Here is a 14,784-nt window from a genome sequence, read left to right on the forward strand (position 1 = left end):
AACAGATTTGGTTAACATAAGAGGGGAAGACATGTAAGTGTTTCTTCTCTCACACTAAAGATGTGCAAAAACAGGCAATCCATTGAGTCATCAGAGATCAGACTCCTTCTACCATTTTTTCCACTGCATTGGATTTGGATGTTGTGCTCTAAATTACCTCATGGCTCAGGATGGCTGCTCTTGAGGTAAAGTCATCACACCCCACATTCCAGGCAGCAGGAAAAATGTGAAAGTGGTGTTCCTCCCAGCTGAATTGCTTCCTTTTAGGAAGCTTGCCTAGGCGAGTCCGGTCTCAAAATGGAGGTAAAACCACTGCCCAGTCGCCCCAGCCCGACTCTGGCCATCGCCGCTGCTGCGGGGGGAGGAGGTCCTTGATCCAGAGGAACCAGAACAGTTGAGAAAACTGTTTATTGGTGGTCTGAGCTTTGAAACTACAGATGATAGCTTAAGAGAACATTTTGAGAAATGGGGCACACTTACAGATTGTGTGGTGATGAGAGACCCCCCCAAACAAAACGTTCCAGGGGCTTTGGTTTTGTGACTTACTATTGTGTTGAAGAGGAGGATGCAGCAATGTGTGCTCGACCACACAAGGTTGATGGGCGTGTAGTGGAACCAAAGAGAGCTGTTTCTGGAGAGGATTCTGTAAAGCCTGGTGCCCATCTAACAGTGAAGAAAATTTTTGTTGGGGGTATTAAAGAAGATCCAGAAGAATATAATTTGAGAGACTACTTTGAAAAGTATGGCAAGATTGAAACCATAGAAGTTATGGAATACAGGCAGAGTGGAAAAAAGAGAGGATTTGCTTTTGTAACTTTTGATGATCATGATACAGTTGATAAGATTGTTGTTCAGAAATACCACACTCTTAATGGGCATAATTGTGACATGAAAAAGGCCCTTTCTAAACAAGAAATACAGTCTGCTGGATCAGAAAGAGGTCGTGGAGGTGGATCCGGCAGCTTTGTGGGTCATGGAGGAAACTTTGGAGGCAGTGGAGGTAACTGGCCGTGGTGGAAACTTTGGTGGAAGAGGAGGCTATGGTGGTAGAGGTGGTGGCAGCAGAGGTAGTCATGGAGGAGGTGATGGTGGATATGATGGATTTGGAGGCGATGGTGGTAGCTATGGCAGTGGTCCTGGTTACAGTAGTAGAGGAGGCTATGGTGGTGGTGGGCCAGAGTATGGAAACCAAGGTGGTGGATATGGTGGCAGTGGTGGAGGATATGATAGTTACAATGAAGGAGGAAATTTTGGAGCTAACTATGGTGGTGGTGGGAGCTATAATGATTTTGGAAATTATAGTGGACAACAGCAGTCAAATTATGGACCAATGAAGGGGGGCAGTTTTGGTGGAAGAAGCTCGGAAGTCCCTATGGTGGTGGCTATGGATCTGGTGGTGGAAGTGGTGGATAGGGCAGCAGAAGTTTCTAGAAACTCCAAAGAAAAGGGCTACAGTTCTTAGCAGGAGAGAGAGCAAGGAGTTGTCAGGAAAGCTGCAGGTTACTTTGAGACAGTCGTCCCAAATGCATTAGGGGAACTGCAAAACTCTGCCACAGAAGGAACGATGATCCTTAGTCAGAAAAGTTACTGCAGCTTAAACAGGAAACCCTTCTTGTTCAGGACAACTGTTCATGGCCACAGTTTGCAAAAAGTGCAGCTACTGATGAATGCAATGTAGTGTCAATTAGATGTACATTCCTGAGCTCTTTTATCTGTTGTAGCTTTGCCTTTCTCTTTTTCTTTTCATTATATCAGGTATATTGCCCTGTAAATTTCGGTAGCAGTACCAGGAATAAAAAATTAAGGAATTTTTAACTTTTCAAAAAAAAAAAAAAAAAAAGAAGCTTGCCTAGAAATACTATGTCAAGAACCTAGTCCTAGGACCACATTTCAGTCTTCAACTACAAGGGAGGCTGGAAAATGAAGCCTTTGTTCCAGGCAGCAAAGACAAGGTAAAGAGGCTTTGCTTCTAAAGTAAAAGGGGAAGATAGGTGTGAGGAAGGCAAGTAGTATCTCTGCCACATCTCCACAGCAAAATTTGTCCCCCCAAATAAAAGTACTTTATATTCATGCTCCTCTCACTGTCCTCCCATCAGTATTCTCCCACCGCCACCCCCCTGAAACTCTTCTTGTCAAAGTCCCCAACTTCCAAATTGCCACAGCTCGTGAAACGTTCCCAACTTGACATTCTTTTACTTCTAATCAGCATGCGACACCATTTACCACTTTCTCCTCTTGCTCTCCACCACCCAGTAACTCCTCCTGGTGTCCCCACTCCCTCAGTGGCTACTTCTTCTCATCTTCTTTGCTGGTTCCTTCTCCCCTGCCCTCTTCTTTGATGACACACTCCCTCCAAGGCAGTGTATACAATCCCCAGCTTTAAATATCGTCTCTATTCTGATGGCTCCTAAAATTATATCCTCAGCCCTGACCTCTCCTCTGAGTTCCACACTTATGCTGATCTGTGTCTACTCCACATCAACACTTTGCATCTCATATTCGGCATGTCCAGCATGACACTCCTGATTTCTAAATCAACAAACAAACAAACAACAACAAAAAAGACTGCTACTCAGATTTCCCCCACTGCGTAAATGAATAACCATCTACGCAGAGTTGCTCAAACCCAAATACTGCTATTTCTTGATTCCGCGCCTTCTTTTGCACCCACACATTCAGTTCATAAGTAGAGGGTTGTTAGCGCCACTTCTAAACATGTTCCAAGCCTGTCCACTTCCCTCCAGCTCCACAGCTGCTCCCACAGTGCAAAGTTCAGAACCAGCATCATTTCTCACCTGGACTGCAGAACTAGCCACAGAACTGACTTACCTGTTTCCAAACTCCCTCATCCCACTTTAAAATATAAGCCAACCCCAAATCCTTAAGTAGCTTCCCCTTTTACTAAGAATCAAATCAAATGGCCTATAAGGCTCTTTGTGGTGTGGACTCTGCCTACATCTATGACCCCAGTTCATACTACCCTCTCCCTCTCTAGCTACACTTTAGCCACACTGGGCCTCTTCTCCTTCAACACATCAGGCTCATTTTTGTTTTAGATCTCTTGCATTTGCTGTTCCCTCCATCTGTAGTATTTTTCCCTTCAGGCATCATCTGGTTGGCCCCATTAGCCATTCAGGCATTCAAGTGCCACTGCCTCAGAGACCCCTTACCAACTCATCTGATATTGTGCCCCACCCACCCACCTGGTCCTCTTTTGCTCTACATGCTTTTTCTTTTTCTTTTTCTTTTCTTTTTTTAATAGTCATGACCCTATCCGAAAGTTTTGGGTATTTATGCATTTGCTTGTTAGTTGTTTTTCTCCACATTGGAATGTTAGCTCCATTACAGCATCAAGCTTGTCTATCTTATTTTCACACTATCCCAGCTGCATCTGAGATAAATATTTGTTAGCTGAACACATGCATGTTTGCACCGTAAGAAAGAGCAGGAGAGGAAGACAGACTCTGTAATGGAGAGTCCTAACGCTCCGTCAGTCACAAGTGGTTTTTATGCAAGTTCCTCCAGTGTGGTGTAAGTACAAGAGAAACCAAACTGGGTCTGGTATGCCCTATGATCTGAACCAGCAAGACATTTCCAGGCATCAGGAAAGGCTGAAAGTGAGGAAAAGTGCGATTCAGTCAGAAGGCAAGCAGGGGGACGAGGACAGAGTGTATTCTGAGGGAAGGTGGTGACAAGTGGTTCAAAGCCAAGCCAAGAACAGCCTGAGTATATTGAAGTTGCCGTGTTATGTGAAGTCTGCGGTGTGGGGCAGGATTGGGGCTAGTTTCTTACAGGAACTAGAGAAGAGTCATAACCCAGAAGAATCAATCTCAGGGAAGAGAAGACATTTATACATTGGGTTGGTGGTGCCATTTAGCTAATGTAGGTCATGTGACAATGACTGCAGTGAAACTGGTCATGATCCCCATGTGGCCTTCTCCACACCCCCCCAGAATATTAATGCACTGTCTCTTTCCCCAGAACAAATAAAAACATTAGCACTTGTTTACAGTATAACCATTATTACTTAGGGTAAGTTTGATGTCAGTGATCAATGTGGTCCTACAATGCTACTGGATTATAAATTTCCCTCTAAACCTTGGGGCCATGGGAACATTTCTGTATGTGGAAATACCAACTAAATAAAATGTGGATCTTTCTAGATCATTACAAGAGCAAAAGTCATAAAAATATTTTTATCCATACTCCCATTCCTCAAAGTGTTTTCAGGTACATATTTCTACAGAGGAAAAAATTACAATGTACACATATATTTAATATAGATTATAATTTAAAACCACAGATCACCTAAGCTCCTAACAAAAGAGGTAGGTTTAAATATATTTCTGGTATACCAATGAGTGGACTACTAAATTTAATAATGGAAAAATGAAATAAAACCAAATGGAAAAAGTAGAACACAAATTGTGTCTACAGTAAAATTATATACACACACTGTGTATGTACATGCGTGGATGGATACACAGTGATGTGCTGGAGCTGACGTGTATTGTAGGGTTTTTTTGTGGTTTTTTTTGCTGTATGCGGGCCTCTCACTGTTGTGGCCTCTCCCGTTGCGGAGCACAGGCTCCAGACGCGCAGGCTCAGCGGCCACGGCTCACACGGCCCAGCCGCTCTGCAGCATGCGGGACCCTCCCGGACCGGGGCACGAACTCGTGTTCCCTGCATCGGCAGGCGGACTCTCAACCACTGCGCCACCAGGGAAGCCCTATCACAGGATTTTGAGAACCAACTGCTACATTTTCAGGGATTTTGCAAGCCAGTTGTTAAACACGGTCATTATGAAAAATTAAACAGCTATCTGTATAGTAGTGCTGGCCACTACGGCACATGTGTTATTTGGTACCTCATGGATGGTTTGAAATTGGCCATGACGGCAGCATTTATACCATGGAGACTGGCAAATGCTACAAATCAGAGTTGGTTATTTTTGTCATGCTGATTGTCTAGACTTAAGAAAGTGGTAGAGAATATGTTAATAATGTTATTAAACTTGAAATGTGTCCAATCTGTTGTCCTTACATTGTAAGTGGAATTAAAAACTGAGGCAATATTTTGCCAGTATTTGAAAACTTAGCAAAAAATGTGCTCTTCTCACTGACAAATGAGGGAAGATCTTACATTATCACTCTTTTGTCTTAAGCATTAATGTAAATGAAAATATTAATCAATGTTCATGTTAGACCCACACTTAAAGTGCCAGTTGCTAAACATTTACCAGCACAATACTTTGTGTGCCTGTAAAACTAGAGTTCATGATTGTAAAGAAAGCAACAGATAAACTAAAATTATGGGTGAAATACTAATTTTATTTTATTTATTTTTAAATTTTATTGGAGTATAGTTGATTAACAATTTTGTGTTAGTTTCAGGTGTATAGCAAAGTGATTCAGTTATACATATACATGTATCTGTTCTTTTTCAGATTCTTTTCCCATATAAGTTATTACAGAATATTGAGTAGAGTTCCCTGTGCTACACAGTACGTCCCTGTTGGTTATCTATTTTATGTATAGTAGTGTGGGTATGTTTATACCAAGCTCCTAATTTATCCCTCCCCACCACATTTCCCCTTTGGTAATCCTAAATTCAAAATCTGTGAGTCTGTTTCTGTTTTGTAAATAAGTTCATTTATATCATTTTAAAAAAATTAAATTCCACATATGAGTGATATCATATCATATGTGTCTTTCCCTTTCTGACTTACTTCACTTAGTATGATAATCTCTAGGTCCATTCATGTTGCTGCAAATGGCATTATTTCATTCTCTTTTATGGCCAAGTGATATTCCATTGTATATATGTACCACATACTAATTTTAAATATTTCCATTTGTAATGATTTTAATATAGAATAATGATTATTTTAAAAGTGAAATAATATAACAAACAAACCTTCCTAGAAATTTTAACATTTTCCAGAAGTAACATTATGGCACAAACACAATGAATTATTTCTCTCTTGACTTTCTTTCCTTCCACAAGTATTGAGCCCCTACCATTAGCAAGGCACTGTTTTATCCCTGATCTTATAAAGCTTATAAATCTTGTGTGGAGTCAGAAATAAAACAAATAATTGTAAAAACAAATATTTAAATGTCAATTTTGTTAAATATGTAAAAGGAGAAGACTAGGAAACCTAGACTAGTAGGATAGGGAGGGCATCTTTTAGGAAACGAACTTTAAGCTGATATTACAAGTAAGAATAGGAGTTAGCTCAACAAAGAGGGTAGAGAAGAGCATCCCAAGCAGAGGGAACAGCATAAGCAAAGGCCCTGAGGGAGGACAAAGCTTAACCTAAGGACACGTCAGTGTAGTGTGGAGTGGCCAAGGCACATGGGGCTGGGTCTGAGTGCCAAGGCTGGAACCACATTGTACAGGGCTTTGCAGACTATGGTAAGGGGTCTGACTGTTCTTCTAAGAGTAGTGAGAAGCCATCACTGAATCTTAAAATTGTTTGGCGAGTAGATGCAATGGAAATTAAGAATCAAGGTAGCTCCACTGGGTTCCAAGTGAGAATTATCTGCAACATAGAAAGTGGTATAATCAAATCCTTTTTTCTTTTGCTTTACATCATACTTCATGATAATTGGGATAACGTAGAGGAAGACCCAAAGGTCTTGGTCCCATCAGATCTGGGAAATCTAAGGGAAATAATATCATTAGAATGCCTTAATTTGGCCTCCCTATGTTTAGTTCAGATTGGAACCTGGTCTTTTGAGATTCAGATATAAGTATTTCAAGCCACCCAACCCACATGGTCCAATCCCTTTCCAAGATTATTGCAGATTCTCAGGGACCTCAGTTTGCCTGGTTCCTGGGGCACATGAAGTTATTCCAGGCACATCTGGAATCTTGTTCTTTTCCTACTCAATGCTAGAATCAGCCTTACCTAGCTTCCTTCCTTCCTTCGTTCCTCCTTCCTCCCTCCCTTCTCCCCCTTTCCTCTCCTCCTCTGCCTCCTTTTCTTTTTCTGATTGTTTTCCTCTCTCTCTCTTTTGTTCTCTCGTTGTCACTCTTGCTCTCCTAAAATGAATTCATCCTGATACCTCCAGTACTAACCCAACATTCCAGGGTTCCTTCTTGTTTCTCCCTTTTCCTGTTTGTAACCCCCTTTTCTTACAATGAAAAACCTGACTCCCCTTATCCTCAATATACTGACCTACTTGCTCATGCCAAGAATACACAATTTTTTTTTCAGAATTGCTAAACCATACCACTGAGAAAACACATCATCTGTATTTTGTTAAATAAAGACACTGCAGTTCAGAATGGTTAAGTGATTTGCTTGAGAGACTAGGAAATGGCAGAGCCAAGATTATCCTTCTGTTCTTCTGACTCCTTCTTCTGTGTCCTTCCCACCATTTCTGTTTTTTCAAGACATGAAACAAAATAATGACTCTAAATATTTTATCTCTACTTATAATTCGTCAGCCCCACATGTTCAAATAGTACTCAAGGTGTCAGAAACATTACGGAGTAAGGATGTTGACAGTTTCGACTGGAGTTTTTTGAGTAAGTTCTATACTTTTCATGAGGCAAACAAATTCAGAAGCCACTTCAAAAGTGACATGATTTTTACCTTGTATTTTCTGAAAAATAAGCCAATGAGATCAGTGAATTAATTCTAATTAGATGGAAACAGATTATCGTGAGCTTATTTTGACTCCCGTGAGTTTTTTCTCCACCCTCACACCCTAGAGAAGTGAGCTAAGCAGAAAGGTAAAAATTAGCCCACTTCCTTAGATGGGTTGGGTATTTGTTTGCTAGAGAATCAGGGTTAAGATTCTAACATTTGATGAAATACTGCCATTTACAGCAACATGGATAGACTTAGAGATTATCATACTAAGTGAAGTAAGTCAGACAGAGAAAGATAAATATCATATGTTATCACTTATTTGTGGAATCTAAAATCTGATACAAATGAACTTATTTACAAAACAGAAATAGACTCACAGACACAGAGAACAGACTTGTGGTTACCAAAGGGGAAAGGGGGGATAAATTAGGAGGTTGGGATTAGCAGATACAGTCCACTATATATAAAACAGATAAACAACAAAGACTTACCATATAGCACAGGGAACTATATTCAATATCCTGTATAAGCTATACATAATACCTTTCATAAGCTATAATGAAAAAGAATATATATATGTATAACTGAATCACTTTGCTGTACACCAGAATCTAACACAATGTTGTAAATCAAATATACTTCAGTTTAAAAAAATGATTCTAACATTTGAGATCGTGTATAAAATTTTTATATAATTTAAGGCAATCACATTGTGTTGCCAGTTTGTACACTCAAGTCACCTTTGTAGGGCTACTACAAAGGACATCGATGCCAGAGTCCATGTTTCACTGGGCAGGTTTAGGCCTCAGAGTATAAATAGGTTAACTGAAAATAGAAGCAGTTTTTTTTTTCCCTTGAGCAAGAATACCTAGGTAAGAAGCATTGTAATTAGAATGTATACAGTAATTACAGATGTACTCCTGTACATCAAATGTGTTATACTCCTCAAAATCTATTATTTCATGGTCTTTGAAGCAACCATTATGATATCATGATGGTGAAGCTGTAATTAGAAGCTAAGTCGTACCAACACATTTTTGCAAAACAAAGTGAAAAATATTACCCTTTTCTTCTTCAGGGGAAAGAATAAGAAGATTTTACCCATAGCGCTAAAAATTAAGAAGTGTTAAGAGTAAATAGGAAAGGCAACTCTATCTCACTCTGTGGGCCCCTGGAGGGCAGTTCTGCAGACTTCCTCTTCCTGGGAGAGCCTGAAGCCACCAGGAAAAAGATGCAACAGAGTATGAGATAAACAGGAGGAGTTAATGAGCCGCCACTGATTACTACTTTGAAAGAATGCCACTATCCTTGAGGCCTTATTTGTAAAAAGGATTTTTAAGTGGATTCTCAAGGAATACAGCTTTTGCCCAAAAAACCTGTAGAAAAAACCAAAATACTATGGTCTGCTGTGGGTGGTGGGATGTGATGAGGCTGGTGGAATATTATCTCCTCCAAGGACATTGGGGCATGGGCTGGGGCTCCAAGGGCCAGTCCCTCGCTGGCTCCGCCCATCTTTGGGTGCCACTTTGCCTCCACTGCAATATCTTACCATAGCAGGTGCTCAGTGAATCATGCACAAATATCTCACATGAATGACACACTGCACGAACCAATGAGATGAAGGTTAGGGAGTGACTCAAGAGTCTGGTGGGGCGGGGAGAGCACAGATTACTGGGTTCATTCTTAAGTTGGAGAAGTCAGGGGAGGACCTGTGTTTTGTACCCAGAAACGTAATCTTCACAACTACCTGGTGACCATCCTTTTCCCCATTCGGCACATAGGGAATTGAAGCTTAGAGAAGTCTGATATTGCCCAAGCCACGTGGCTAGGATGGGATCCCTTTACTCATTATACTCCAAATGCTCACTCCACATCATGCTGGGAAGCTATGTTAGTTGAAGAAAAAATATTTTGTGTCTTTGGAATAATATTGGTGTCTGGCCAGTGGCAATCAGGTGATCATCAGCAGGTACAGAAACACTCCTCTCACCAAAGAATGAAAACGTTGTATTTTTCCTGGACTGGGCTGGCAGAAGAACTGTATAGCTGATGATTCACGCCCTGTATGTGAATGCAAATGGGCATGTTAGGCCCAGGATGTGCACACCCCCAGGTTTGCTCGGGTCTGCCTGCTTGCTCCATGAAGAGCCCCAGCCACTGTCACTCATTTCCAAACTCCCAGAGCCCTTCCAGAACCCCCACGAAGGAGGGCCCGGCGTGGACACAACCTCTATTACAGCCATGATGGCAGGACCTATGGCAGCCCTGGTACCCAGGCCTAATCTGCCTGGCTCCACAGGCAAAGTACGGTACCCCCAGCTGTGTAATCTGCCTTCCCAGTGGGGCTGTGTAATTTGGCTAGTATGGGTTAGAGGAGGCAAACTAATCTATGCAAAGGAAATGTATGATAAGGGTCTGGTTTTTGCCAGGCACTGTTTTAGAACCTGGGGAATCCATGGTGAACCAGTTCTCAAGAAGCTCGTATTCTCTTGGGGAACCTCAGGTTATCTGACTTGGGGCCAGTGCTTTTAACCTCAACAGCACATTGCCAATTCCAGTGACCCACCTGATACATGTATGTTCTTTTTTTTAAATTATTTTTATTTTATATTGGAGTCGAGTTGATTCACAATGTTGTATTAGTTTCAGGTGTACAGCAAAGTGATTCAGTTATACATACACATATAGCTATTCTCTTCCAAATTCTCTTCCAAATTCTCTTAGGTTATTACAGAATACTGAGCAGAGTTCCCTGTGCTATACAGTAGGTCCTTGTTGGTTATCTATTTTATTTTTTATTTTTATTTTTTTGGCCACACCATGCGGCACGGGGGATCTTAGTTCCCCAACCAGGGATCGAACCTGCATCCCCTGCATTGGAAGTGCGGAGTCTTAACCACTGGACCGCCAGCTTCCCTAATTATCTATTTTAAATATAGCAATGTGTATGTATATATATGTCAGTCCCAGACTCCCAATTTATCCCTTCTCCCACCTTCTCCCTTTGGTAACCATAAGTTTGTTTTCTAAGTCTGTGAGTCTGTTTCTGTTTTGAAAATAAGTTCATTTGTTTCATTTTTTTTAGATTCTACATATAAGCGATATCATATGATATTTGTCTCTCTCTGTCTGACTTACTTCTGTATGTTGTAATTCTCACTGCAATATTTGGTAAGAAATGAGAAACTAAATATATAGGGATCTGTTATAACAAAAACATCCCCAAATGCTGAATCTCCAAGAGTCCTACTATTATCCCTAAATAACATTGGAGGGTGTGTTGGGCGTGACTCAATGCAGGAAACAGAAACCACTCTTCACATTTTAAACAGAAAAGGACTTAACACATGGAATTAGGTGCTAATAAAATGCTTGGCAGAGCTTGCTCTCTAGAAATGAAATGTAGAACCACTCCTTAGAACCAACTCACTGGGAAGCTATTCCTCTGAGGCTACTATTTGAACAATTGAGCTCAAGAACATATGGTCATAACTGAAGTGGAGAAATGAGGAAGTGGGAATGAAGAAGTTGAACGTGGCATTCAGCTTCCTCTCCACAGCAACACCTGTGAATACATAGAGACCTGGATAATGGACACGGTAACACCACTAGCAGAAAACTTCATATTTTATGACCTTGTTTGCCAATGGAATAAGGCAAAAGTCAAGAAAATGGCCTCCACTTCTGCCTCCCAAATCTCATGCAAGTGCACCAAATTGGAAGAAACTACCACGGGAAATGAAATTTTCAGCATTCCAAACTCTGCAGTATAGAAAAACATACTAGAAGGATGATCAAATAAAAGTTGAATTAGCAAGTCCACAATGCCCGACACACAGAAGGAAAGACTGAGTTTACCATGTTGAATGATCCCTATAGAATTACCAGTTAAGTCACATCTCCAACCTAGTGCCTAGTATAACATCCTACACATATTAGATGCTCAATGAAAAGTTTGATAAATAAAAGAATGAATCAATGAATAAATGCATTGTGGATGTCACAAAAACAAACTTTAATGTTTTTTTTCTTTTTTAAAAAATTATTCCTAAATGAGGTAGTGATGGTTGTTTTGTTCAAATACAAACTGAAATATTCTTGACTGTCTCATTTCCCTTTTGTGTCTATCTAAGCAGCTTTTACAAAGCTCAGGAAGTAAAATAAGTTTTAAAAAATAGAAGAAATCTAGATTTTTTTTCTCCTTCCTTTTTTTGGACAATGAATTTCCCTTTCAAACTTTTGTGGTTATTATTGCTAAATGTTTCCTCCAAGGAGAAGTCTTCCTATTTTGTTTATTTTTAGAAACTTAAGGTTGCATACAGAGAAGGCTTTTGAAAACTGGAATCTCAAAAGGGAACTTCTAGGCAATGGCTCTTTATCTAGACCAGGATAGCAGCAACTCTGAGTAGATTATAAGAATATAGCCCTGCAGTGGGTCAACCTCTGATCCTCTTTGTTCCACATTAAACAGCATTTTTCAAGACTACTTTTCATTCTCTTTCCCTGTAGCATATCAACAACCAAATCCACTTAACCCTAACAAAAAGTCATCCAGATGTTTCCTTGCTTAAATTGGAACTAATTAGGATTGGCACTAAGTTGTACAAAGTATTATCATAGAATGCTGGAACCAAAAGGAATTTTAAGTCACACCGTGCTACTGTCTTGTTTGTAGGTGAACCTCTTGTTTGTAGGTGAGCAAACTGACATAGAGTGAGGTTGAATATATTCAGCCTCTATTCCTTACTTTGGAAACATTCTCTCACGTATATTTGTTCATCCAGTAAATATTTAGTGTATATGGCACACAGAGCACTATGCAAGGACTTGTATGGAGATGCTGGGATGATTCCAGGCACGTACCCCAAGACTACAAGCCAATAAGCCACACACAGATCCAACCACATAGGACTGAATGCATGAAAATAATATAAATGTTCATGACTGCTCATTCCTTACCTGGGCTTCCCCCACAAGATGCTACCTCTCCCTCTCTTCATGCCAAAATCCTGTGCATTCTTCAAAGCCCAATTCAATTGTTAGTTACTGCTATGGTCTGAATGTTTGTGTTCCCTCCAAATTCATATGTTGAAATCCTAATGCCCAATGTGATAGTATTAGGAGGTGGGACCTTTAGGAGGTGCTTAGGTCATGAGGGTGGAGCCCTCATGAATAGGATTAATGCCCTTAAAAAGAGACCCTACAGAGCTCCCTAGCCCTTTCTCACATGTGAGGATACAACGAGAATTCTGCATCCTGGAAGAGAGACCTCAGCTGACCATGCTGGCACCCTGATCTCAGACTTCCAGTCTCCAGAACTGTGAGCAATACATTTCTGTTGTTTATAAGCTACCCAGTCTGTGGTTTTCTGTTAAGCAGCCCAAACAGACTAAGACAGCTACCAAATTAAGATTTTCTCAAACCGTGCAATCACAATTGATTACTACCTTTTAAGAATTTCCAAAGGATTTCTTTTGTTTTTCTGTTATGGCATGTATCAGGTTGTCATCTGGTGGGGCAGATATTTTGTAGATGGATACATATCTATTTTTAATGTGGTTCCAGCACTGTGGTAGACTAAGATAACAAGGAATCCCAGTAGCTATAAACCCTTAGGAACACTGGATAAAAAATAACAACAACAAAAAGTCTTTACAGTTAATTTTTATCTGAAAGAAATGGAGTCCTCAAGTATATACATAGGGAATTGAAAGCCAGAGTGATAAATATAAGAATTGAGACTGTGACAACTTGGGGAAGCTGATGGAAACAGTGGCATTGATTTGGTAAGACCAGGGTTTTAATGCCATCAGGAACAAAAGCCGTCTTCGGCCCACCTGAAGGGGAGCAGGAACAGAGATGCCTACATAAGGCCAGGACTCTCCAAAGCTACAATCCCAGCCAAAGAAGACCAAAAATCTCAGCCAACCATATCAAGAAATGACAGTTAACTCTGTGTAGGAAAAAACACGACTTCTGTGAAAAATAAAAATTCCAAACCTATTGCTTTCATTGGTGTTTAATCTGAATTTACTTTACCTGATCCTGCAGGAAACCTCAAGCCTAAAAATTATCCTGGACGAGTGTTGCCTCCAGTACACCAGGAGGATGTTAATATTAAACTCTGCTACCCATGCAGCATGGAATGAGCACAGACAAAAATGAGCCTCACTGCAGGGGAGCTCATAATAGAAATTCACATAGAATGCAAAAAAAAAGAATCAGGGATATAAACAGAAGATTTTTTAATCTCAAAATTTGGTATATAGAAAAACAATCTGAAAGAGACCATAACCTAAGTATGTGTTTTAAATTTTGAAAATCTAAAAGGCATTGAAAAAACAAACAAATGGCAATTCACTATAAAAGAAAAGCCAAAAATTTTGAACAAATTTGAACATCTGAAGCCAAGTCCCTTTAAAACCGAGTTCCCTTGCAGAGTTAATGATTTATCTCTCTATCCAAATTTTATTGCCTTTTTTGTCCCATCTGACCTCACTCCTGTGCTAACTGAACACTAATCCACCAGAATCAGATGACTGAGATTTTTGTTATTGATAATATTGTTAATATTCTAAAATTGTTGATGTCACCATTAAACGTACAAGCTCAGGTTGTTTCTCCAGGGCAAGATGAGCTAACAGATCTCTGAGCCATAGACCACCTGGCCAAAAAATATCGTAAACCAGAGACATCCTGACTCCCAAAACTATGATTAAGATATGTCACAAGACGATGATTAACCCCAGCTTCTTTGTTCTTCCCCCTTAAAAATACCCCCTAACTCAAGGACCAAGTTGGAGTGGATCTGAGGCTTGTCTCCCACTCCCTTGCCTGGCGCCCTGCAATAAATCCTTTCTTTGTTGCAAACTCCCACTGTCAGAGTCTGGCTTTCTGAGCTGCAGGCACACGAATCTTTGCTCGGTTACACATTTAGAAATGAATAGTCATTTAAATTTACCACTGGACAAATGGGTTAAGCAGCAGATTAGAGCCAGCTGAAGAAGGAATTAGTAAACTTGAAGATACATTTGAACAAATTTTCCTCACTGTAGGACAGTTAAAGAAATAGAAAATATGAAAAGGCATGGAGAAAAAATTTTGAAGGTCCAACTTACATCTAACAGCAATTCTAGAATGAGAGAATAGACAGGATATGGGAGATAAAATATTTGGAGAGA

The 14,784-nt window shown here is 40.2% G+C and overlaps 1 pseudogene; it reads left to right on the plus strand.

The window, feature by feature from the left end:
* The first annotated feature begins 297 nt into the window (after nucleotides 1–297).
* LOC132425323 (heterogeneous nuclear ribonucleoprotein A3-like) lies at nucleotides 298–1,431 on the plus strand (annotated as a pseudogene).
* The last annotated feature ends 13,353 nt before the right edge of the window (nucleotides 1,432–14,784 follow it).

The sequence above is a fragment of the Delphinus delphis genome, chromosome 5 (genome assembly GCF_949987515.2).
Source record: "Delphinus delphis chromosome 5, mDelDel1.2, whole genome shotgun sequence".
Lineage (NCBI taxonomy): Eukaryota > Metazoa > Chordata > Mammalia > Artiodactyla > Delphinidae > Delphinus > Delphinus delphis.